Source organism: Neoarius graeffei, chromosome 25 (genome assembly GCF_027579695.1).
Source record: "Neoarius graeffei isolate fNeoGra1 chromosome 25, fNeoGra1.pri, whole genome shotgun sequence".
Classification (NCBI taxonomy): domain Eukaryota; kingdom Metazoa; phylum Chordata; class Actinopteri; order Siluriformes; family Ariidae; genus Neoarius; species Neoarius graeffei.
This window is the reverse complement of record NC_083593.1, coordinates 39,159,617-39,185,483: the sequence shown is the minus strand read 5'-3', so window position 1 is coordinate 39,185,483 and position 25,867 is coordinate 39,159,617. Positions and strand designations below refer to the sequence as shown.

General features: G+C 42.3%; 1 protein-coding gene across 7 annotated transcripts in view; it reads left to right on the top strand.

The window, feature by feature from the left end:
- The window catches only part of psd3l (pleckstrin and Sec7 domain containing 3, like), a 504,243-nt gene that overhangs the window by 274,695 nt on the left and 203,681 nt on the right, over positions 1-25,867 (top strand). The gene's annotated exons all lie outside the window — the stretch shown is intronic.

Below are 25,867 nucleotides of genomic sequence, written 5' to 3'. Positions count from 1 at the left end.
TCTCAATTCAGATAAGAGCATATTTCATTATGGAAGTACGGTGGACTGTTCCTTTAACAATGAAGTCATTTCTCCTTCTACTGCTTGATATGAGTCACTGCTGATCTTCACTTGTAGCCCAAGAGCGTTAGCTCAAAATTGAGTCCAACCCGGAACAAATTAATAACAAGCTGAATTTTTCAGAATATGTTCAGAATACCCTCAGGAATAACATACTAAAAGTCCCCGGGAATCCACCTTGTGCTCTCTGAGAGATTCAAGATGGCGTCCAAAATGGCCGCCGATTGGAGATTTTTTTCAATATCTCAGGGATAAAGCATAATATAAATGCAATTAAAATGTTAAATTATATGTTCTCTCATACAAGCAATGCAAATTCACCATTGTCACACTGTTAAAATTAAAATTAACCAAGATTACAAGGTCATTAATGTGGAAATTACATGGAATTTGATGGTCGACATGATTGACAGATTAGCTTAGTAGGCTACGTACATACATGAACATAATGTAAGACAACAATTAGACATTAATTTCCTTAATATTTAGTGCATCTTTAAGCTTTGATAAAATATTAAAGGGAAATTAAATTTGAGAGCTCTATCTTCTAAAACTACAATGGCAAGCTGTTTCAGTACACTTCTTCAACATTCCGGCGACTTTCATGACAAAAAGGTCTGCCTCAATAAAAGCTCTTGCTTATAAACAATGAGTAGACTTAAACACTTCTCAGTGCCTCAGCTGTAATGCTTGGACCTTTGTTGTACCATCAATGAAGTAGGGAATTTATTCAAGCTTGTTTAAGGATGGAAAAAAATTAATCTTTGAGTTTCTAGCGCCAGTCTTTACTACTAGCAATGCCAGTGTGTTCGGACAAAAAATGACTAAACTCAGCATGACCTTTTAACATGCCATTTTTCATTTTACACCACCAATTTACTTTAATTAATATTAATGAAAATAAGTGCTCCAACCCCCAGTAATTGTTTGTTGTTTTGTGAACAGAATTAGGATGATACGGAGTGAACGAGTAACCAATGGATCCACACTATACACAAATATACTGTTATAATAATGTGTACATTGTTATTATATAATGTTAATACACAATGTAATTAATATACACATGTTGGAATTTACTCTCCTACCCTACAAAACATATATTCTGACCTTTTAATTGCATTAATATTTTGTTTTGGGCCTGAGATATGGGCAGATCTCCATTTGGCGGCCATTTTGGACGCCATCTTGAATTTCTCAGAGAGCACAAGGGGGATTTCCGGGGACTTTTAGTATGTTATTCCTAAAGGTATTCTGAACATATTCTGAAATTTTCAGCTTGTTACTAATTTGTTCCGGGTATAACCCTATTACTCCTGGGCTATTGTATGAAAAATAGAGCTGGCTTGTAGTTTTGCAGAAAGAAATTCAGGATGGCTATAGGGGGTGTTGACACAGCAACTTTTACTCTGGTGTAGCACCGGGGCTGCCCCGGTAGAGCATTCACACGGTAAAAAGTTATCCCGGTGTAACCCCTGAAAGCTGCTTAAACCGGTGCAAATCTAACCCTGCTCGGGAGGTGGTTTAAGACATTTACTCCGGAGTAAATGCTAGTTTGCGGGGCAGCACCGATATAAAATGGGACGTCTGAACGCTACAGGGGTAGACTCGCTACGCGTGAGGAGAGTTGATTACATACGGGCATTGCATAATTTGCATCCTGGTATTTTGCGCTTCCAAAATGGCGAATATCAACAACAACAGAACTGCGTGTCTTCCTGTTGCCAGATTGGGCGGTTTTAAGTGCATTTTGGCAGATTTGAACATATTTTGGGCTGGAAAACGTCAGCAGTATCTGGCAACACTGGTGTCTTCATCCACGTTGTTTTCCCGGCGCTTGGTGATGCCATGACAACCGGGAAAAGGAAGTACATTTTCACGCTTGCGCATATTTCATTTCCGCATTATTACTATCGTATAGCACGGTCACAAAAACTGCCGTGTGAACGCGAGTGGGGCTGCACCGGTGCTAACGCTTCTCTCTAGTAAGCAGGTTTGTGACGTGTGAACGCTCCGCAAAATTTACACCGGTGTAAGATATACCGCAACAAAATACATCGGTGCAGCATCGATGCAAATTATGTGCCGTGTGAACACCCCTTTTGACTTGTCCTTAATGACCACGGAAACAGAATGCAGCTTTGAAGTACAAAGCCAAATGTTTAGCTGATTCAGAAACCCAACGCATGGTCTACTGAAATGCTCACAGTTAGCGTCTACAAGTTTTAATTTTTTATACTCGGACAAACAGACTGTATGTCTGGGATGGCAGTAATTTTTTTGTAGTTGCCCAAAAGTTACAACCACGACATAACTTTCTGTCAGTGACGTTATCATCTAGTGGTCGCCCTTACCCCTACCCTCCACCTTTAATTCGAAACAAACAAAGAAAGAAAAACCCGATTCCCTATTGACTTTAACGAATCATTAGTATAAATACGGAGGCGATTGTAGGAAATCGCGCTCACTGATTGGTCGAGCGAGGTCTCCAAAATCGCTCCCTACTCACTATATAGGGCACGATATAGTGAGGACGCCATTTTGTAGTGCTGTCCGAAACCTTAGTGAGGATTATTTGACACCCTATATAGTGCAAAGTATCCCACAATGCATCATAAAAAGTAGTGTACAACCGATGGTCGCTAACCAAAGCTATATATCCCATCATGCATTGCGGTCGCATTGAAAGAAATGAAATGAAAAGTCTCAAATTTGATTTAATAAAAGGCAGCAGCAAAGAAGAAAATATTCAGCCTTGATTTAAAAAAAAAACTGAAAGATGCAGGTACTTTGTATTGATTAACGTGGGAAATACGCTCAGTATAATATGGATTTATCACAAAAATACATGCATGCATGTATTTATTATTTTGAAAACCCACCAGCCGACTGATCTGGAACGTTTTAATTGTGCGACAGTAATGATGTAAATATCAGCGTGACGGACTAGTGTCCGAAAGCGTTTTTTCATTTTACCAATGAGCTCATTGTATAGTCCTCTATATAGTAATTCCCTATATAGGGAGTAGGGAGTAGTGAACAAGTGAGTGATTTCGGACGCAGGGTCAGACTATTTATCGATAATCACCTCGAGCAACTCGGCAAAATGGCGGCCAATCGCTTTGTCACTGTAAGTGAGGAAGATTTACAAATTATGGAAGAAAATGCTGTTCCTAAAAGCACTAAAGATGCTATGAAGTTTAGTCTAAAACTATTCAACGGGAAGGTGGAATTGTGATTTATTACCTCAGCTGGGACCACCAGGGGGTGAGGTATTGTTTGCGGTGTTTGGTTTTTTTTTTAATGATATTACAGGAAAACAGCTGGACCAATCTTCATGAAACTTTCAGGATCGATGGGCATTGGTCTCAAAGAGAACCTCCAACATTTTGAGGGTCATCCGGTCAAGGTCACCAAAAACGTCAAAATCGTTTTTTCGTCATTCAGACGTGTTCTGATTGGCTGAGAACAGTACGGTGTGCGAATGAGAATCAGAACCATGTTTATTGGCCAAGTATGGTCTCACACAAGGTCAAGGTCGCCAAAAATGTCAAAATCGTTTTTTTGTCAGATGTGTTCTGATTGGCTGAGAGCAGTACGGTGTGTTCTGATTGGCTGAGAGCAGTACGGTGTGTGAATGAGAATCAGAATCAGAACCATGTTTATTGGCAAAGTGGTTACATTTCAAGGTCAGGGTCGCCAAAAAGGTCAGAATCGTTTTTTTGTCATTCAGTAGTGGTTAGCGCTGTCGCCTCACAGCGAGAAGGTCCTGGGTTCGAGCCCCGTGGCCGGCGAGGGCCTTTCTGTGCGGAGTTTGCATGTTCTCCCCGTGTCCGCGTGGGTTTCCTCCGGGTGCTCCGGTTTCCCCCCACAGTCCAAAGACATGCAGGTTAGGTTAACTGGTGACTCTAAATTGACCGTAGGTGTGAATGTGAGTGTGAATGGTTGTCTGTGTCTATGTGTCAGCCCTGTGATGACCTGGCGACTTGTCCAGGGTGTACCCCGCCTTTCGCCCGTAGTCAGCTGGGATAGGCTCCAGCTTGCCTGCGACCCTGTAGAACAGGATAAAGCGGCTAGAGATAATGAGATGAGATGTGTTCTGATTGGCTGAGAGCAGTACAGTGTGCGAATGAGAATCAGAACCCTGTTTATTGGCCAAGTATACATTTCAAGGTCAAGGTCACCAAAAAGGTCACAATCGTTTTTTCGTCATTTCAGATGTGTTCTGATTGGCTGAGAGCAGTACGGTGTGTTCTGATTGGCTGAGAGCAGTACAGTGTGTTCTGATTGGCTGAGAGCAGTACAGTGTGTTCTGATTGGCTGAGAGCAGTATGGTGTGTTCTGATTGGCTGAGAGCAGTACAGTGTGCGAATGAGAATCAGAACCATGTTTATTGGCCAAGTATATTCTCACACAAGGTCAAGGTCGCCAAAAAGGTCAAAATCGGTTTTTCGTCATTTCAGATGTGTTCTGATTGGCTGAGAGCAGTACAGTGTGTTCTGATTGGCTGAGAGCAGTACGGTGTGCGAATGAGAATCAGAAGTATGTTTATTGGCCAAGTATACATTTCAAGGTCGCCAAAAAGGTCACAATCGTTTTTTCGTCATTTCAGATGTGTTCTGATTGGCTGAGAGCAGTATGGTGTGTTTTGATTGGCTGAGAGCAGTACGGTGTGCGAATCAGAATCAGAACCCTGTTTATTGGCCAAGTGGTCACACACAAGGTCAAGGTCGCCAACAAGGTCAAAATCGTTTTTTTGTCATATGTGTTCTGATTGGCTGAGAGCAGTACGGTGTACGAATGAGAATCAGAACCCTGTTTATTGGCCAAGTATGGTCACACACAAGGTCAAGGTCGCCGTCAAGGTCGCCAACAAGGTCAAAATCGTTTTTTCGCTATATCTTCATATTCATCATAAGTGCTACCGGGCGAGGTTTGTTTTGCCTGGCAATACTACTTTTATCTCTTTCAGAACAAAGTATTTTATGCGAGTCGGCGTAGATAAGTCACACAAGTCTGCACGCATTACATTTGCATGCTGCTTTTGAAGTTTGAAATAAAATTATTTTTTAATACTTTTTTTTTTTTTTTAAATGATCACCTGAATAGTTATACTAAAACAATTATCCACCTCAGGCTCAGTAAATATCCATCCGTCCATTACCGCTTATCCTGTACAGGGTCGCAGGCAAGCTGGAGCCTATCCCAGCTGACTATAGGCGAGAGGTGGGGTGCACCCTGGACAAGTCACCAGATCATCACACCAGTTAACCTAACCTGCATGTCTTTGGGGGAAACCGGAGCACCCGGAGGAAACCCACGCAGACACGAGGAGAACATGCAAACTCCACACAGAAAGGCCCCTGCCAGCCACTGGACTCGAACCCAGAACCTTCTTGCTGTGATGCGACAGTGCTTAAACCACTGCACCACCGTGCCGCCTGCTCAGTGAATATGGGTGATTAATAACCTCGACTTCATCTCGGTTATTATTCACCAGTATTCATGTTGGCGAGTAGTTGATAAGTAGTTTTGATTTGATATGTGCCATACTCTGTGTGGCATGGTGCACATTGGTGTGGAAACTACCATGCGCTAATTATATACAAGAATAAAAATGCTGCCGGTACGCTTTAACAAGGTGTTTTAGTTTAGCGGTATCAGCAGTCATTTTGTCCTTTTATCAATCACCGTTCTCGAAAATTGTTAGTGAGGGACACCTAAGCGAGGCTCGTTAAGCCTTTGTTTTATGGCGTGAACACGTATTGTAACTTGATTGCGGATTTGATTACTTATTGTTTATCTCTGATGGGAAAAGGAACACATGGCTCAGTGATGTGTTTTATTTATTTATTTTATTCTCTTTTTTTTTTTTGGAAGACTTCGACTTATTACTAAAGTCGAGGGACACAAACTTAGTTTGTTATGTGAATGTTCGTAGTCAAAGAGCAGGGTTGCAGTGTACTACATTTTACCTCAAAACATCATTCTGTAAGTTTGCTGGTCATACACGTGACTAACGCTACGTAGTCCGCTAATGAATTAATCAGAAACCAGGGGTTATCATTAGGACTGAATTTGACGTCCCGCGTAGCCGATTGTTTGCTACTGGGATCGGTGCGAGTCTATTGCCGCTTTTCCTCTACCAACGCGGCTGAGCTGGGCTGAGCCGTGCGGTGCTGAGTCGGGCTGAGTCGAGCTGAGCGGGGCTGTTGGAGTTGCATTTCGACTACAACCGCGCTGAACCGTGCTGGCTGGAAGTGGGTGGACACATTGGGTGGAGTTAGCGAAAGTGGGTGGACGTCACGTGATGTCGTTAGGCGGCGCAAACAGTGACATCAGTGAGCTTTTAAGCGGTAGTCTCACGACCCGGATAGTAAACAATAAACATGGAGGACATGGAGTCGTTAGTGTTGCTGGTCTTGGTGCTGTGGCTTGTTGTCACCGACAACGCCAACAGATCCTGGCAAGAGCGTATAGATGAGGCGAGGCGCATAAGGCTTCAGAAATTCTCATAATTCGTAATTCTTCTTCTTCCGGGTTTACGGTGTTTACAGATCCCAGCGTGCTCGCGGGGCGTGTGTGGGCGTGTGAGGACACTCCTCCTCACCAATCAGTGCACAGGGGAGTGTCTCCTCACGCCCCTAGCCCCACTCGGCTCGGTTTGGCTCGCTTCAGCCCCACTCCAAAACCGTGCGAGTTTGGGGTGCTGAGCAGGGCTGAAGCGAGCTGAGTCGTGCTGCTCTGAGGTAGTCGAAACGCGAGCCGTGTTGGGCTGAAGTGAGCTGAAAAAGGGTAGTGGAAAAGGGCCATAAGTCAGCATTTGTAAAATAACAAGCGAAGTTGTTACATTTTCACATTCGATGGAGTTCAGGCCTTCTAGGGAGGCAAAGGAGACGACTCATTTTATATACGACACGTACACATAGAGTAGCATACAAAAGTCTTAGGCACATGTAAAGGAATGTTGGAGACCAAAAATGGCATAAAAATAAAGAAATGAAATGTTTCAATGTTAAAAAAAAAAAACTATAAACAGTAAATAGTAAGCCATGATAACAAGGGCAGCTGGTGCATAAGGGCGATTGGGCGACGCACTGCCAAAACGAAAAAAAAAAAGTTTTTTTTTCTTTTTTTAAAACAAACTTTCACCAGCGCTGCTCGAGGCCGTTTTAATCTGTCTCTGGGTATCATTGTCCAATCAGGGTAGTCTTGCTTCTAGAGTACCGCCCCTTTTGGGGCGATTTCAGTCACGCTGAAAATCGCCCAAGAGTTCACTGATAGAGTCCCATGTTAATATATATATATTTTTTTTTCTCCTGACTGACACTTCAGTGCAATCTCTATGGGTTCCAGGGGGGCGTGCCCTAACGTGCTTATGGCAGATTCTACCGTAACTGGATCCATTAACCACTTGCCCACAAAATAAGAAATTTTTCTTGTCCTTTTTTCAGTGAGGTAATATTTTCAAGATTGAAAATATGGTATTTGGTCTTCTAAAACAGCACGTCATTTAAAAATACACTGAGTATATCAATAAAAGATTTTTAAAGAATAAAGTTCTATTTCTTTGACATATCTGACAGACATAACTCCCATTTTAAAAATCCCTTTCATTATCCCTGTTGCTATCGTCAGTGAATTTCTGTCAGATGACCTGACGATAGACTCGGCCATTATGGATCTTTGGTAGTTATCGTGTGGAAGCAGGCTTTATCATTTTTGGGTGTCAACAGATAGAGTTGAAATAGATTAACAGCGAAAAAACTATTTCGTTCACGAGAGAAGCCCACAGTTATTTTTAAAACATGCTATCGTCAGTCTGTCAGTCTAATGCACCTGACGATAGCAAAATTCAAGCCCTCACCACGCACATGTTGACTGACGCAAAGAGGAAATTCTACTGCACATGATTTTTGTGACAGCAGACATTTACTTCCAGGCAAGACTTGGAGTTCTGACAGCTAGATTTCATCAAATAAATCAAGGTAAGCTTTTCAGTCAGCTATCCTGACCATAGAAATTTTTGACGATAGAAACATTGAGAATATATTTGTGCATTCATATTTAAAGTTTTCTGGAGGAAAACTATCGTAAGTTGAGATAAATCAGAGCCACTTGCGACCCTTTCAGCCGACAGGCCATTTCAATGTGTTATTTCCCCGCGAAAGTGACACAGTCGTGTCTATCGTCACTGTTCTGACAATTATTGTTGATATTTCAATTTTGAAAATAAATTTTATCTTTTTTATTTCAATATTTTATTTTATTATTTGGTTCTAGTGATGAGGTATTTAATATTATTACTAAATTTGTCAGATTAACAATGTAAGAAACAGTTTTGTTGCTATTGTCATCTAGAGTGTCTGTCAGAATATGATGGTAGATGTTAGTTTGTCTGTCAGATTTTGATGATAGAAACCGATGTGTTTCTATTGTCATTTAGCATGTCTGTCATGTCAGGCTTTTATTAATTAGTTCCCAGGACTACTGTCCTAAAATTTACTGTGAATGTCCAAGACCCCAAATGCTACTAGAAAAACTTAATAGAATGATCAAAACAATCAATTCAGCAATTTAAGGAGATGGGACTTAACTGGCCTCTGTTATGGTAGAATCTGTCTTACGTCACTGCGAAACGTGGCAAAGTTGCGTTCGATCCGCTCAGTTTCTGAGGTGAGATGGATGCGGAAAGCAATTCAGTGCGGTCCTTAAAAGATGTTCCATTTAGTCAGCAATCAAATCGAGCTAAATTGGCAACAAAACAAGCTGGACCCCCATCGACCAAATCTAAACATAAAACAAATTTCGACAAGGGGGGGAAATCATATACTCGAGGTTTTACTTCAACATGGTCCCAGCGCAAATCCTGGCGAGCTGGCTGCAAGGACGCCTCAGCGGTTTTCTGCTCCCCCTGCTTACTTTTCCACCCTAGAGGTGGCTCCACGGACAACACTCAGGGATGAGAATTTTCCGCCGATCGGCGGATTTCCGACTTTTTCACACCAAAATGATTGTTTTTGAGCGTGCGCGCGCAACATTAAGGTCTGCATCACGCATCTTAGAATGTGCGCGCACGAGGGAGACTGTGTGCAGTGTTGCCAGATACTGCTAACGTTTTCCATCCCAAAATATGTTCCAAACCCGCCAAAATGCACTTAAAACCGCCCAATGTGGCAACACTGCCTGTGTGCTTGTTCATGTAGCGCATGCCAGACAAAGAGCATCCTGATTGGGTTACTCAGCAAAATAAGCCAATCAGCTTTCAGTGTGGGCGGGCTTTTATCTCTTTTCTCGAGGACCGGAGTTTTCAGCTGAGTCAGTGCAGCCTACAGGATCGGCATGGCAGAGAGAGAGCGCGCGCGCCCCAAAAAACCAAAGTACAAAACCCACTTCAGCTCAGATTACACAAAAGAATCTCCCTGTCTAATAATAATCTCCCTGTCTAATAATAAAGAAAATAAATAAATAAATAAATAAATAGCCAAAAATCATTAGCCCCTGGAACCCCTGGGCCCCGCCCCCCTGGGCCATGGGCCCCGCCCTGGTTTTTTCAGACTTTTTAAATATTTTTCATTCTCATCCCTGAACACTGCTTGGACGGTCACTGGAGTTTCGGACATGCATCATTTGTCGGAGAAAATAAAAAAACATGAGTCATCAAAGATTCACATGGGCAGCTGCCTGAAATGTTCGGCTTTTGGGAGAGTGAACATCACTACACAACCGGATGAGAGCTACAGGCTAGCAGTTCACCGCCACAACGATGAGGTGAGCAAGAACAGGCACATATTAAACCGGCTCATCCAGTGCGTGAAATTTTGTGGAGTGTTCGAGTTAGCTCTACGAGGCAAAGACGAAACTGAGGGCTCCAGTCACTGTGGTGTTTTTCTGGGTTTGGTTGACTTCGTGACTCTCACACACACACACAGTCACAGAATCCGTTCACTTTTGATGTTTTCAATGTGCATTTTTATATTTGCCACACTTTGCTCTGAGTTAGCACTTTGGTAATATCCTTGGTAAATACCAGTAATTGCAAGATCTAAAGATCCACTCATCTATTTACGGTATTTAACTGCTATTGTTATGTTAGCCAGTTATTTGCAATGCTTTGTTACAGTAAGTGCACTTTCCTGTTTGTCCTTAAGGCCCACTTTACACGGGGACGGTCTGAAACAAAAACGCAAAAGTCCGTTTTCGTTCTCACTTTTTTCCGCGTCTACACGACCGTTTTCAAGGAGGAAATCTGCGTCTATACGGTGACGCATAAATGTGTGGAATTCAATTGGATGTGCATGCCAGGCGGCTAGGTGGTGCTGTGAAAGACCTCCGCTATGTCTGCACGCATGCGCAACGTCTTCCGTCTTGTCTGATCTGCACATCTGCGCCGCGAAAACTTTGACTACTCTGGCTATGGTAAGTAAGGAAGTAAGTAAAAAAGTAAGAGCATGCTATACCCGCCTCTGTTCATTAACGGTATATGTGCAGATTTGGTATAGATGTTCGAAGGACTCCTGGAAGTTTATTAAAGCTGCCAGAGCAGCTTGAAGGTCCGTTGGATCGATGTAATCAGACATGCTCTTACTTTTTTACTTACTTTCTTACTTCCCGGGCTGGCATGTACAGTATATGACGTAAACGCGTACCCGACGTGAGCAGATCCGAGCAGAGTTTCGCGTATTGGGTAGTTTAGACGGATATGCAACGGGGGCTGTTTTTAACTTATCCACTCTGGAAGGCGTTTTCAATTTTTTCCGTTTTTCAGCCTCGGAAACGCCGTCCCCGTGTAGACGAAAGGCACTTCCGATAAAATATTTAGTCGTTTTTACCCGACAGCGTCCTCGTGTAAACGGGCCCCAAGTTGCACAGTCTGTCAAATTCTTGCTGGTCATGGAGTTTGAAGTACAAAATCTATTTACAGAACAGTCTGTAGAACAGTTGACTTGCTACCTAGGTCAATTTACTTCAGTCCTGTGGACATTTATGGTCCGTGTAGACATAACGGGGGAAAATTGCCCCCCCCTGAAAAAAAAATCCAGGAGCCGCCACTGCATGATAAATGAAACGAAGTCAGTATTTGGTGTGAGACGACCCTAAAAAAAAAAGTAGTCTCCGGTACAAGAAGTGCAGTTTGATAAGGAAATGAGCTGTAGGTTTTACTGAGCATCTTACAGAACCAGCCACAGTTCTTCTGGACATTTTGGCTGTGTCTGAAATCACATAGTGGACTATATACGTATAGCGAGGTCGCCATTTTGTAGCGCTGTCCGAATGTATAGTGAGAATTATTTCACCTGATATAGTGGAGTCATAGTATCCCACAATGCATCGTGAAATGTAGTGTACAACCGATGGTCATTCATCAAGCAATATATCCCATCATGCATTGTGGTCGTCTCTTATGTAATATGCTGCTCAGATACAAACTTGTTTTTTTTCCTGTAACGTTTAAAGGAGAACTGAAGTCATTTTTAAACTTGCTTTATTTCTTAATTAACGTGTTATTCAATTATGTTTTTGGTTTTATTAACCTTATATCGTGACTCGTATTGGCATATTATATTACACTTATCAGCCTTTTCGGTTTTTAGCCGTGTTGAATGTAGTTCGTTTGGTCCACGGCAGGCATCGCTTATTCTCGCGATCTTCACGAGACTTGTGCGAGACTTCAAACGTGAAGTGTCAGCGCCGCCATTTTGAAAACTGTTTACGCAGCGGCCAGATCGCTATATCATTCCAATTTAGATTCATTTCGAGATTTGCCAGCTTCCTCAGTGATGGAGATTATTCCATACGACTTCGAACCAACGTGGAGTAGAGAAGAGTCGGAAAGACGACAGGGTAAGGACTCGTCCGTCGCGCCGGTATTTACGTCATTGCTGTCGCACAATTAAAACGTGCCAGATCAGACGGCTGGTGGGTTTTCAAAATAATAAATACATGCGTGTATTTTTGTCATAAATACATATTATACTGAGCGCATTTCCCACATAATCCTCACTACTAAGGTTTCGGACAGCGCTACAACATGGCGTCCACACTATATAGTGCCCTGTTTAGTGAGTAGGGAGCGATTCCGGACACAGGGAAAATTTCTGGCTTGATTACGTCAGCATTCGAAAGAGGGCGCGCGCGTCTTTTGACAACGTTGGCAGATGTCGGTCACTTTGATTTCCGCTGTATGTTTTACTTCCGTCCTATGATGTCTCGCACAGGTCTCAACGCATCTCGTTTATGGCCATTGCTTTGACATATGGGCTGATATATTACAGAGCAGATTTCAAACACTCATAACTTGCTATAGCAGGGACAAAATAGCGATCAAAAATGCATTCTGACATTTTATAAAATGAGAAGTAGAATTTTGATCATAAAAAATTTGCCTTCAGTTCTCCTTTAATTTTGTGCTGGAAAACAAACGTTTGGACTCTAAAATGTTTTTGTACTGACTCGATAATGTAGAAGTCAGGGTGCCAAAGAGACACACACACACACACACACACACACACATATATATATATATATATATATATATATATATATATATATATATATAAACCTTTTACTGAGGTTGGCCCGGGGCGCTCATCCTTAAGTTCACCACTGCAGTCTTCTCTATTTTCAGATGCACACAGATGCGTTGTGTATCATGCAGTGGTTACCGCAGATGATGAATTGGCACAATTCCTGATGGTTCTTTACACAGATGAATTTGATTGGATGCTGAACCGAGCTTATTGAATTGATGTAATCGCATCCAGTCACCGGTTGATTGAGAGAAGAAGAAACCTTCATGGTTTTTAGCTAGTACTTTTAAAGATCTGAGTAAAAAAGGTTTAAAAATAACCGGGCTTCTTGTACTCGAGTCCGACTCGTGCCCTAATTTTAAGGACTCGTGATGATTCGGACTCTGATTTTTTTTTTCTTTATTTTTTGTAACATGCTTTGGCATAAGATATTTACAGTGGTGCTTGAAAGTTCCCGAGCCCTTTAGAATTCTAAAAGGATTGTGCATATTTATGCAGAAATATAGAAAATTCCAAAGGGTTCACGAACTTTCAAGCACCATTTTGTGTGTGTGTGTGTATGTGTGTGTGTGTGTGTGTGTGTTTGTGTATATATATATATATATATATATATATATATATATATATATATATATATATATGCATTAATTTTTAGACCAATTTCGTGCAAGAGTGTCCCACCTGTGCACCTTGGTGCGTGCATCAGATAGACTCTCGGGTGCACTCCGGACAGCGCACACGCCGTAAACAACTTGCACCTGCACAGGATTAAGGCGCAATCAACGCGCCTATATAAAAACAGTGAGAAAGCACTTACTTTGCGAAGTATTGAGTTGCGTTACTGACACATTACCGAGCCTTATTTCCTTGTTTGGTTTGCTGATCCCTGATTTCCTATTTCTCGTCTTTGATTCTGCTGAGTCTCCGATAGCTTGTTTGTGCCTCGCTCGACCTATTGCTTCCTTCACTGTTTTCCTTTTTTTTTTCCCCCTGCCGTTCTGGAGTGTTCTTCACTTGTATTAATAAATGCACCTTGTGCACTTAGATCCGTCTCCCAACCGTCTCTGACAGAATACTTCGCACTCCCTGGTAAAGAGAAGCACATTCATCTGTTCATACATCATGTTCAGGAACAAACTAATGTTAACAGCGCTAAAACAGCCACCGTGCAATGGTACGGTTGGAGTCTTGTTCTCGGACTTTTTTTTTTTAATGATTCGGACTTGAACACTGGGGACTCGAGACTGGACTCGGACTCGAGGTTTAGCGACTCGACTACAGCGCTGAAAATAAGAGTAGAAGTTTCAGTAATATGTATAAATGCATCAAAATGCTACTTAAGCATAGCGGTGAAGTCCAGATAGTTAAGTATTTAACCTCCTAGGGCTTAGCGGTCACATGCGTGGACAGCACTTTATGGAAATTCGGAACAAGAATCCACATATGTGGACATACTTTTTCTCTAAAAGTACATCTTATCAAAAGATGATGCTTAGTTTTTATTCTAATTAGATTCTAATAAGCCCAAATAGCAAAGAGAAATAAAAAATGCATGTAAAAAAAACAGCTTGGGCCTTAGGAGGTTAAAGAAGAGTAATGTCGAGTGGTATTTATTTAATCCTACGTTGGACACGCATGACATGGACGTACACCTGGGTAGTTACAGGTCAATGGCAAATCTTAAAACGTATTGCAGCACAAGTGAGGGTCTGAGCTGGAGGATTCTGACAGACGTGTGAGTGATGCAAAACGCCTTTGGTTTGGCTGAGCAGACTGATTAATGATTCGCTGTTTTTACCCATTCTCTAATATTGTTTCCAAAGCCATATTTCAGCAGGTTTCATCAAAAGATTTTCTCTGCATGCTGATTTACTGCCTCTGCCAGCCTGCAGTAAGAAAACCTCGTTTCTAAGACTAAAAAACTGAAACGAAGTTGCTTATGCGATGACAAATATCCAAGGACAAAACTTGAATTAAAGATGGCGTGATCTCTGATATCACAGCGCTGCTTATAAACTTGTGCTTATCGCAGATCCTCAGCGCTCGGCTCAGGAGGAAATAATAAGGGGTTCACTTCTGAATTAAACCAGACGTACAGTGTAAACAAGAACCTGACACAACCCGAGTACACTTATTTATTTATTTTTTATATATATATAAGAAAAGAAGAAAGAAACCTTTATTCATCACATGCACACTTCAAGCACAGTGAAATTCATCCTCTGCATTTAACCCATCTGAAGCAGTGAACACACACACACACTCAGAGCAGTGGGCAGCCACACCAGAGCGCCCGGGGAGCAGTCAGGGGTCAGGTACAGTACCTCGCTCAAGGGCACCTCAGCCCAAGGCCGCCCCACGTCAACCTAACTGCATGTCTTTGGACTGTAGGGGAAACCGGAGCACCCAGAGGAAACCCACGCAGACACGGGGAGAACATGCAAACTCCACACAGAAAGGCCCTCGCCGGCCGCTGGGTTCGAACCCGGAACCTTCTTGCTGTGAGGCGACCGTGCTAACCACTACACCACCGTGCCACCATATATATATATATATATATATATATATATATATATTTGTGCTGTCAAGCGATTAAAATATTTAATCGCGATTAATGTCGCGACTGTCATAGTTAACTCGCAATTAATCGCAATTTAATCGCACATTTTTGTCACATGAAAAACCATTGTAATTCTCTTATCAGCATAAAAAAGTGAATGGGCTTGCTCACCGTTCGAACTACGGGGGTACTCGGGGGATCCAAGATCCCCTGAAACAGACATGAGATCCCTTGAAAACATGATTTGGGAAATGTTGGGGGGGTCTCTAAAATATTGGCAAAATGATGTTTATTGACATAGCAATCGTGTGTAACGGGAAGCATTTGCATATCCGAAGTGAGCGCGCGATGGAGAGCCGCGCTCTGAGACAAGCGCAAGCACCCCCCCCCAAGGGAAAATAAGGGACCCCCCCGAAAATATCGGCATAGTTCGAACACTGGTTGTACCAATGTTTTTTTTTTTATTGCAGAGCATAACACGTCTTGTCACAGCCACTGCAAAGTGGGGCTGGAGCCGCCGATGGGAAAACGAAACCTAAGCCGAGCACCGTGGCTCTTCGGGGGAGGGCAGAGGACTCTGGCTGTGCGGGGCGTGGCATCATGTCACAGAGCGTTAATCTCACGATAAAAAAATTATCGCCGTTAAAATTGAGTCAAGTTAACGCGTTAATAACGCGACATTTTTGACAGCACTAATATATATATATATATATATATATATATATATATATATATATATATCGCTTATTCTTTATCTTCAGTCTGAAATTTTCCTTTGTTTTGAGATTAGTCTTGTTCGAGATGATTTTATTCCCCAGTTAATGTGTCCTGTTTATGCTTTTTGGATGCTCCAGTAGCTGTTTGTATTAAAGATAGCACTGAAACAAAAATGCTGATTCGGATGTCGGCAAAGATTGGAATCGGATTTGGAAAAAATGTATTTTTTGAATCCGAAATGTTTACATCTATAGTGACGACTGTTTTCGTTAGGATCAATTTTCTTTCTTTTTTTTTTTTTGAAGATTTATATAGAGACTGTAAGTGATATTTGTGTGAAAGTATAACTGTGAAGCACTTCAGGAAAAAAAAATTGTTTAGTAGTTTTTATCCTTGGCAGGATTCTTTGTTATATGTCGGTAATGCGTAGCCTGGGAAATCCCATGCTGCTTTGCACAATCGTTCCGATCTGAAAAGACAGCATGGAAACTATGGTCTAAAGGCTCGCCTGAGTTAGGGAGCCAATCAGAGAGTGGGGAGGGGTGGAAAGACGGTGACGCGTACTACTCGACAAACGGAAGCTTGTAGTTTATTTGGGACTGTTTACGGATCACATTTAACATGGCGGCGAGCGATACGAACCAAACTTTCGATCAAGCTTTAGACACTGTTCTGAATAGTTTAGAGCAAAAGTTTGTTTTAAAACTTAATCAGTAATCGTTCGGTGCCATTGTTTTCCTATTTTTGTTTTGCCTTCTCTTTCTCTTTCCTTCTCTTCTTCGCCTCTTCATCTTCTTCGTCGCTCTAACTACGTCACCGGGTACAACTGCCATGATTGGCCATGGGCTACGTATACGCCAAATGATAGACATTCGCAACGTCCAATAAACGGCCGTTGACAATCGTAAACCACACCTCCCCTACGAGAAATTCAATAGGCGGATTCCAGACCATATTTCACTTGTGATATGGTCTGGTGTTAACCAGACTAGGTAATACGTACATTGCAATTTCGTTAAATTCGGTCGCGTTTTACCAGAGTTACAGCCCTTGATTAACAAAATTTATATTTTGACAATTTCATGAAGGTGTGTTTTACTTCTGACATCAACTCCTCTCACTATTGTTGGAAGAATTTCACCAAACTTGGCAAAAGACATTGTGATATGTCATTAGTATACATATTGAAATTTCGTTCAATTTGGTCGCATTTTACCAGAGTCCCAGCCCTTGATTAACAACCTTCTATAGTTCACAATTTCATGAAGGTGTGCTCGCCTTCTGACATCAACTCCTCTCACAATTTTTGGACGGATTTCTCGAAGCTTGGCAAAAGCCCTTGTTATATGACGGTAATACGCATAGTGCGATTTAATTTCGTTTGTGAAAATTTGACCAGGGTTTTGACGCTTGATTAAATAACTTTGACAGTTTCATGATGGTGTACGTTCTTCTGAAATCAACTCCTCTCACAATTAGTGGAGGAATTTCACCAAACTTGGCAAAAGGCTTTGTTATATGACAGTTATACGCATATTGAAATTTCATTTAATTTGGATAAATTTTACCAGAGTTATGCTCTTGATTATTAACAAACTTGTACTTTGGCAATTTTATCAAGGTGTGCTTGCTTTCTGAAATCCACTTCCTTCATAATTTTTATCCCTCGCTGGTTGAAAGGCCTGAAGGGGGATTATGTCATGGCAATGTCTGTCCGTCCGTCCGTCCTGGGAAGCGTACTCGCCTTCTGAAATCAACTCCTTTCACAATTTTTGGAGGCATTTCACGAAACTTGACAGGATTCTTTGTCGGTAATACGCATATTGCAGTTTCGTTCAATTCAGTCGCATTTTACCAGAGTTATGGCCGAGTTGCCGGCGGGGGATATTGTGCTCTCGGAGCACTCTTGTTAACGGTATTTCAAAGGAAAAAGCAGAATCTTTATTTGTTATTGATTTTGCACATTGTGCGTCTTATACAAACCAGAGTCGTCATGTACTGCGGAAGAAGTAAGGAGTAAAAAGTGTTGTGGCACACTTTTTTTTCCTTTCGTTTATACCACAGCAATGAATACAAGTTTAACTATTAATAAACAGCTCCTACTTTTTAAATCCATTTAGATTAGATTAGATTAGATTAGATTCACTTTCTTCATCCCACATCGGGGAAATTCACGTGTTACAGTAGCAAGAAAATGTCAAACAGATAACAAATAAAACTGAAATAAAAATTAGACAAACGAAGGATTAAATACAGAAGGCTATTTGCATTATCTACCGTGAAAAAGTATAGACCCTTTTCAGTCACGTGACCTTCGTAAACGCGACCACCATTCTGGACATGTAGCGGACTTCGGCTCGAATTGGTTTGAATGCGAGGAAGGCGACAAACGGAGAACATAAAAGAAAAAGGAGCGAGATGCAGAAAACACCTTCGCTATCCAGCGACGTAGGGCATTTACAGGGCGAGCAGAGGGAGAGGTATTTTCAAAAATTGAGGTTAGCAGGCTTAGAGAATGACGTTTATCTGCTTCCGCCTGGATTGTTCACTGACGTACGGAAGTACACGAAACCCTCGTCTTTACCTGACTTCGGCCCACATGATCTTTATACCTATGTCGTTAAAACCCATCGCCATACACAGGTATTGATCTGAAAACTCTTGTTTGAACACTTTTATTTGTAAGCAGTGCTTAATTTGTAAAGTGGGAGGTCCCGGAGTGCAGAGGATGAGCGGCTCCGGAGCGGAAAAAAAGAGGGGGGGGAGGGGGGGCGCTGCGCTGCGCTTCTGGGCATGTTTTGTAATAACACTGAAAATTAAGTTCATCTGCAGATATTTTGTGGATGTCGTTTCATGAGAGAAATCACCAACAAGACAGATATCAAAATCAGACATTAACACTAAATAAACTTGCATTTTTTTATTTAATTATTTTTTTTTTTTTTTTTGTTACATAGTCAAAAGAGGTGTCGGATCACCGGATCCAGTGTAAATAGCTGCCGGAGCCAACGCCCGAGGTTCCGGAGCGCGCTCCGGCTTGCTCCCCCTCAAATTAAGCGCTGTTTGTAGGACACTGCCTCTGATCTGTCCTACAGTCTACCAACAGCAAAGGAACACAACGCTAGCTAATGTCATTAGCTAATAGCTACTACAGAAGAACAAAGAGGTTACAATGGGTTATTTTAGCCTATTTGGTTACACACTCGCCGCCACAGAATGTTAACAGCAATGTAATGCCTTTTCTGGCTAATTTTATTCGTCTTACCTCCAACAAAGTGGTCACTGCACAAGCGCTGGTATGCCGAGGGCTGCCAATCTTTCCTGTTTATGGCCGCTATCCATCTTCTCCGTCGGTCAGCATCTACCGGGATCCGATAAAATGATAACCCTTGCCTTGTTTGTTGATGGTTACTACATCCAGGTGCACAACAATATAGTGGCATGATGGAAGTCTTGCTGAAAATAAACACTTTCTTTGCTGCCGTTCCTCAGTGTTGGCTGTGGTAAACTACTGGTAGTACATGTCCAAAATGGCGGCCGCGTTTTTCGTGATGTCACGTGAAAAGGGTCCATAGAAAAATTGCCTTATTGAGAGGCTCGGAAAAATTGCACATTACAGGTAGACTCTGTATATATACACACATGTATACATAAATAATATTTATACAAGTATACATAAAAATAGTTTAGGGCCTATATTAATTGCACATAATTGCATCGATGAGAGATGGCAGAGGTAGTAGTGGTGAAGTAGTGCAAATTAAATGACAAACAGGTTATTGGTGCTACGTTACAAGTTGTGGGTGTTATACAGTCTGACAGCAGCCGGTATGAATGACCTGCAGTATCTCTCCTTCTTGCACCGTGGATGTAGCAGTCTACTACTAAACGAGCTGCTTAAAGCCCCCACAGCCTCATGTAGAGGGTGAGAGGGGTTATCCATGATTGAGGTCAGCTTGGCTAACATCCTCCTCTCACCCACCACCTCAGTGGAGTCCAGAGGACAATCCAAGACTGAGCCAGCCCTTCTGACCAGTTTAAGTTTCTTCCTGTCCGTCTCTGGACTTCCACAGCCCCAGCAGACCATAGCGTAGAAAATCGCTGATGCTACCACAGAGTCATAAAAAGTCCTAAGCAGTGTCCTGCACACACCAAAAGACCTCAGTCTTCTCAAGAGGTGGAGACGACTTTGGCCCTTCTTGTACAGGACATCTGTGTTGTTAGTCCAGTCCAGTTTGTTGTTGAGGTGAACACCCAGGTATTTGTACTCCTCCATGATCTCGGTCAGTGCGTTTACATTTACATCCAAATCGAGCTACTGTTGGTAATCGAGCTAAGGGTCCCAGCAGGGGTGCCAGAGAAATCCAATCCTACATGCACACAAGGAAATCGAGCTATTGTGTGAGGTGCATTGTGCACCCGAGCCACAGGTGGCGCTACACGCCCCATCGTGTTGGTACACTTCCGGTTGTCGTCATGAAGAAGAGCTATTCAAGAGTGTAAACAAAGTTATCAGCAGTGTTGCCAGATACTGCTGACGTTTTCCAGCCCAAAACATGTTCAAATCTGCCAAAATGCACTTAAAACCGCCCAATCTGGCAACACTGGCAGTTCCGTGTTCACAAGTCCCGTGTTCAAGCTGTTAGGCTTGCTCTAACAGACTGTATGGCTACAAATTGTCCTGCGCAGACCACTGTTTTGTAAGACAACTTATTTTGCACAATTGTATATTTTTCTAAAGTCCATTTTTTGCTTACAAAAAAAATTTTTTTTGCTTACAATTTAACTTATGTCTTAATAAACACAAAAAGTTCAATTGTTTTGTTTTTATTGACATTCTTCAGATGTTGGACATGTATACACACACAAATACAGTGACTTGTTTATGTACACAATTCACAGCTATGCAACAGATGTATTTGGTGATACAGTAAGTGAGCTAAATTTTAGCAGTGCAAACAATGCCACAAAAAGAAAAGATTCATGCCGTTGTCATGATTCGTTGTCATGCCGACTGAAGCTGTTGTGTTTCCCGCTTGTGGTCTCGTCACTCGTCACTTCCGGAAGGGGCAGTGCTGAAGTAAGTAGCTTGAATACGTAGCTCAATAGGGTTTACATGCACTAAGTAGCTCGGCAGAAATCGCATAATCTAGGTCGTGTAGCTCGATTACGAGAAATCAAGTTTGGTTCAATTTCAGTCTAATTAAGGTGTATACATGGCATTTTGAACTTCGATTTCAGTCGAGCAACGGCAGAAATTTGATTCTCTCTATGTGCATGTAAACGCACTGAATGTCCAAACCCTGGATGCTCACTGGTGCAATTTGAGGAACCGTCCTTCTGAAATCGATCACCAATTCCTTTGTCTTGCTGGCGTCGATGCGCAGGTGGTTCAGTTTGCACCAGGCGACAAAGTTGGTGATGACCTCTCTGTACTCCAGATCGTCCCCCTCTGACACATGTCCAACGATGGCTGTATCATCTGAGAACTTCTGGAGGTTCTATGATTTACAGTTGCATTTATTATTGTGGAACGTCCCCAAGGCAGGTTAGTTCCGGTTATCGCTTTATAGTAGAGCCATCATCTCGGTTATTTTTTATATCTACAGTACTGTGCAAAAGTCGTAGGAACATGTAAAGAAATGCTGTAGACCTAAAATGGCTTAAAAACACTATAAACAGTAAGCGATAATAAATGAAACAAAGTCAATCTTTGGCGTGAGACGACCCTTTGCTTAAAAATAGTGCTGTCAAAAATGTCGCGTTATTAACGCATTAACTTGACTCAATTTTAATGTCGATAATTTTTTTATCGCGAGATTAACGCTCAGTGACATGATGTAGGTTTTTCATAAGCTTTTGAAACTGCCAGGAACTTGGAACAGAGACTTTGCTTAGAAAACTGATAGCAGCTAGACTGCAATGTCACGTCCCGCACAGCCAGAGTCCTCTGCCCCCCCCAAAGAACCAGCACGGGCAGGGCGCGCTAGTAGAGATGGGATTTATGGCTCTTTGATGGGATCCGCATCTTTGTGATCCGTTCTTTGAAAAGAGCCGTTCAAAAGACTGGCTCATTTGGCTCTTTTTAAATATTTATTCAGTTTTAAGAAGACAGCGTCTAAAGAAGCCAGATCCCTCTGAACTGTAAACTCAATGCTATCCCAGAAATCCTTCCTGTAATATGCAAATTTGGCCGCCTCTGATTGGACAGCGCGACGCATCAACAGGCAGAAAGTGTAAAAGTACAAAATGTGTTAAGTGAGCTGAAACAGTAAAGATCAGATTCAATGCAATATTTATCAACGAACAACTTAAAGTTAATATAATAGTGTACTTTATATTATAATCAAGCATGTCAAGGCTACCGTCACTGTGTAACCTGTCTCTCTGATTAGAGTTGTAGACTAACTCAAGCAGTAGATCACTTCACTCATGGTTCTTTTGCTAGCCCCGCGCCGGTGCTCGGCTTAGGTTTCACTTTGTAGTGGCTGTGTCAAGACGTGTTATGCTTTGCAATAAAAAAAAAAAAAATTGGTACAAAGCAAGCCCATTCACTTTTTTATGCTGATAAGAGAATTACAATGTTTTTTTTATGTGACAAAAATGTGCGATTAAATTGCGATTAATTGCGAGTTAACTATGACAGTCGTGACATTAATCGCGATTAAATATTTTAATTGCCTGACAGCACTACTTAAAAAATAATAATAATAATAATTAGTCTCCGGTACAGTGAGTGCAGTTTGATGCGGAAATGAGCTGTAGGTTTTACTGAGCATCTTACAGAACCAGCTCCGGTTCTTCTGGACACTTAGACTGTCACACTTGCTTCTTCATTTTGCACCAAAACCCAACAGCCTTCATTATGTTTTCTTTTTGAATCTGAAAAGTAAATCTTTTAATTGCTAAGTAGTTTGTGAAAAATAACGAATCCACTCGCACATGCAGAAGATATTGATTATCTCAGTATAGCGTGCCGACCGGTCACCCAGCTGTGTATAACGCTAACTTGTCACTATCCTTGCCTTACTAGACTCCTGACATGCTTGCTAATTACTTATTTGCTCTTCCAACATCACATACAGCTCAAGCGTTAGGTATTTAAATCGAACCATTTGGACCGTTCACACAAAAACGTTCAGAGGAAACCAATTTCGTCTCAGTTTGCTGGATTTGAACGCGGCTTACGTTTCTGCCCGAGAGTCCGTTGAGCTGCCGGATCGAGTCGGTGTAATCGGTGTCGTCTTTTCTCCGTCTTATTGACTCAGACGTTGAGGTTGAAATTGGTATTGATGTTGAGAATGTGTGCGATGGTGCAAAAATAATAGGAACTAGAAAAGCACTCGGAAAGCGCAGACCTCCGCCAAGAATCCTTTAAAAAGAGGGCGCCGTGGCTCAGTCGACTAGGGCGCCATGCCATGGATCTGGGGACCCGGGTTCGATCCCGACCCGGGGTCATTTCCCGATCCCTCCCCGTCTCTCTCTCCGGCTCATTTCCTGTCTCTACACTGTCCTATCCAATAAAGGTGGAAAAAAAAATCTTTAAAAAAAAAGAATCCTTTAAAAAAAATCCGGGATCCAGAAGGTGATCCAGATCACCGCCAAAATTTAATGGATTGTTACTTGTGTCCAGTCACACCTCTGCAGAAAATTTCAGAGCAATCCGTTTGTTACTTTTTCCGTAATGTTGCTAACAGACAGACAAACAAACAAACCAACGCTACCGAAAACATAACCTCCTTGGCGGAGGTAAAAATGGCAGAAATACTCCAGTAAAGTGCAGATTCCTGAAAACCCTACTGAAGTCCGGTAATGACGGATTTGTGTTTCGTTACTTCCCACCTTTGAGCTGGGTCACTAAAGGATCTTTGTGCACCACGTCCTCGTACTGACTTCTCCTTCGCGTCTGAGTGGCCTTGCACTTTAAAGGGGAACAGAGGGCAATATATAGAGTAAATATAACAATAAAACACACATTGACGAACCTTATTCAAGACTTACAAAAGTTTTTTGTTCTAAGGTTGGAAAGTTATAGTGTTTTGAAAGTAGCTCGAGCAAACTATTTCCGCGGTTTGAACAGCCTGCCATGATATTAATTTTATCCAATCAGAAAGCACGTTCATTTTCTCTGCGTAACACTCATGACGTATGTATGTGCCCAGTTGTGTTGGCTCATTGAGGTTGGGACTAGCACGTGTGAAATACCTGTTTCTGCCTCTTGCGACGATTTCGCAAGTCCACGGGTGGCGCCTATCTCATTGCAGCAAATAAATTCTGCTGGACTCGTGAGCAACTCCACGTTACGTTTTCCGCACGAGCACCACACCGTGTCACCTGCACGCAGACGCTCTGCCCCACGCTCGCCATGCCCATGGTCAGCATCAGTCTCATCCAGGCCCGGTGCCGTGGGGGGGGCGAAAGGGAGCGTCGCCCCCTCGTGGCTACAGCCCCGCCCCCTCAACGGAGACTCGGATCACTTAATTGTTTTCTTGATTGTTATTGTGGGTGTATGTGTGAAATGCTGACACAGCCGCGCACACACAGACCTGTGATAAGGACAAGGGGAGGGGTCGTGCGGGTGGGGGTTTTACATGTAGTCTACACTGACAAGTGCACTGTCTCTGCAATATGCAGTCAGTTTACGGGAGTAGTCTTTCCCCCACCGAATTAAACGAATTCAATCACAATATTGTGAATCCATTTTCTTTCTTTGTAGGCTAAGTTTATCTCCGTTTATGTTGGTGTATGTGTTCATATATGGTCCGCTTTGTGCGCAAATAGCGTAAGAATATGTGTCGTTGACGTCACCCCCCATGCAGCGGGGGTGAAAATTCATCACTTCAGAGTGTTTTGTCCCCTACACGCCTAAACTGTGATCGCGGATTAAGTGGTTAGCATTAACTCGGTGCGAGTCAGGAAGGCTATTACTGGTGCAGCCGCGGGGTCTGTTGATTTTTTTAAATTATGATTTTGGCCGCCGAGCCAAGTACCTTAGACTTGCATTGACGTTTTGTTTTCATGCCGCGGAGCTATTTGTATGTATTTTAAATGTAAAGGACTTGCCTGTAGGTTTGTGTGTGTTGTTTTATGTTTGGGATCTTTCCGGTTGTACCGCGTGTCTGTGAGAAAATCGGAGGGGAGGGTTAACAGGTGGGCACGGGGGTTGATAAAGCGCAACTGCCCTGGTAATATGTCACATGATTTTCCCGTACTAAAGCAACCTTCGGGGCCGTGGTTTTGTGGTTGGCGCAGTTAATTGTTTGAAACGTGTTGTCAGACCGCCATCACTACTACACACTATATGAAAAATATTTGCCCCCTTGCGATTTCTAATTGCCCCCCCTTAGTAAACTGTTCCTGGCGCCGGGCCTGTCTCGTCCTCGCCGTCATCCGAGCTTTCTTCTCTTATTTCATCACCGGAGTCGAGAGTACCTCTCCTAGGTTCAAACTGGTACCCTTCTAAGCCATAGCCTGCTTGCAGTGTGTCTTGCGGGATCTCTTCGTATGATTCGACAGAGCTGTCGCTTTCACTTGATGCGCCCGACGCCATGATTACACGCTTCTCTCCTCTATTTCGGAGAGTTCCGCTAGTGCAGTGGGTAGCGCTGACGTCACGGTCTTTTAAAAATGGCGACTCTTGTGCGGTTTAGCGTATAAAGTATTATATTTACAATTACCAAGATATTTTGTTGGTTTCTAGTATATAAATTTGATAGAATACTTAAGAATACGTTACTTTGTCACATCAGCAACTGTATATATTATATTTGGTACCCCTTTAAGCAGTTCAGTCAGGTTTGAGAGAGAACACCGAGCGGCTCTGTGCTCTCTGTTGCCAAGGAGACACATTTGTTTAATTTGTGAGCTATTCAGTAGTCATGTTGTGGGTAAGTTTATTTTTCCTTTGTTATTTTTATTATTATTATTGTTTATTATTATTATTTCCGAGCCATTACATTGGATTCATCCTCCTTATGATTTAAAGGAATAAAATAACAGT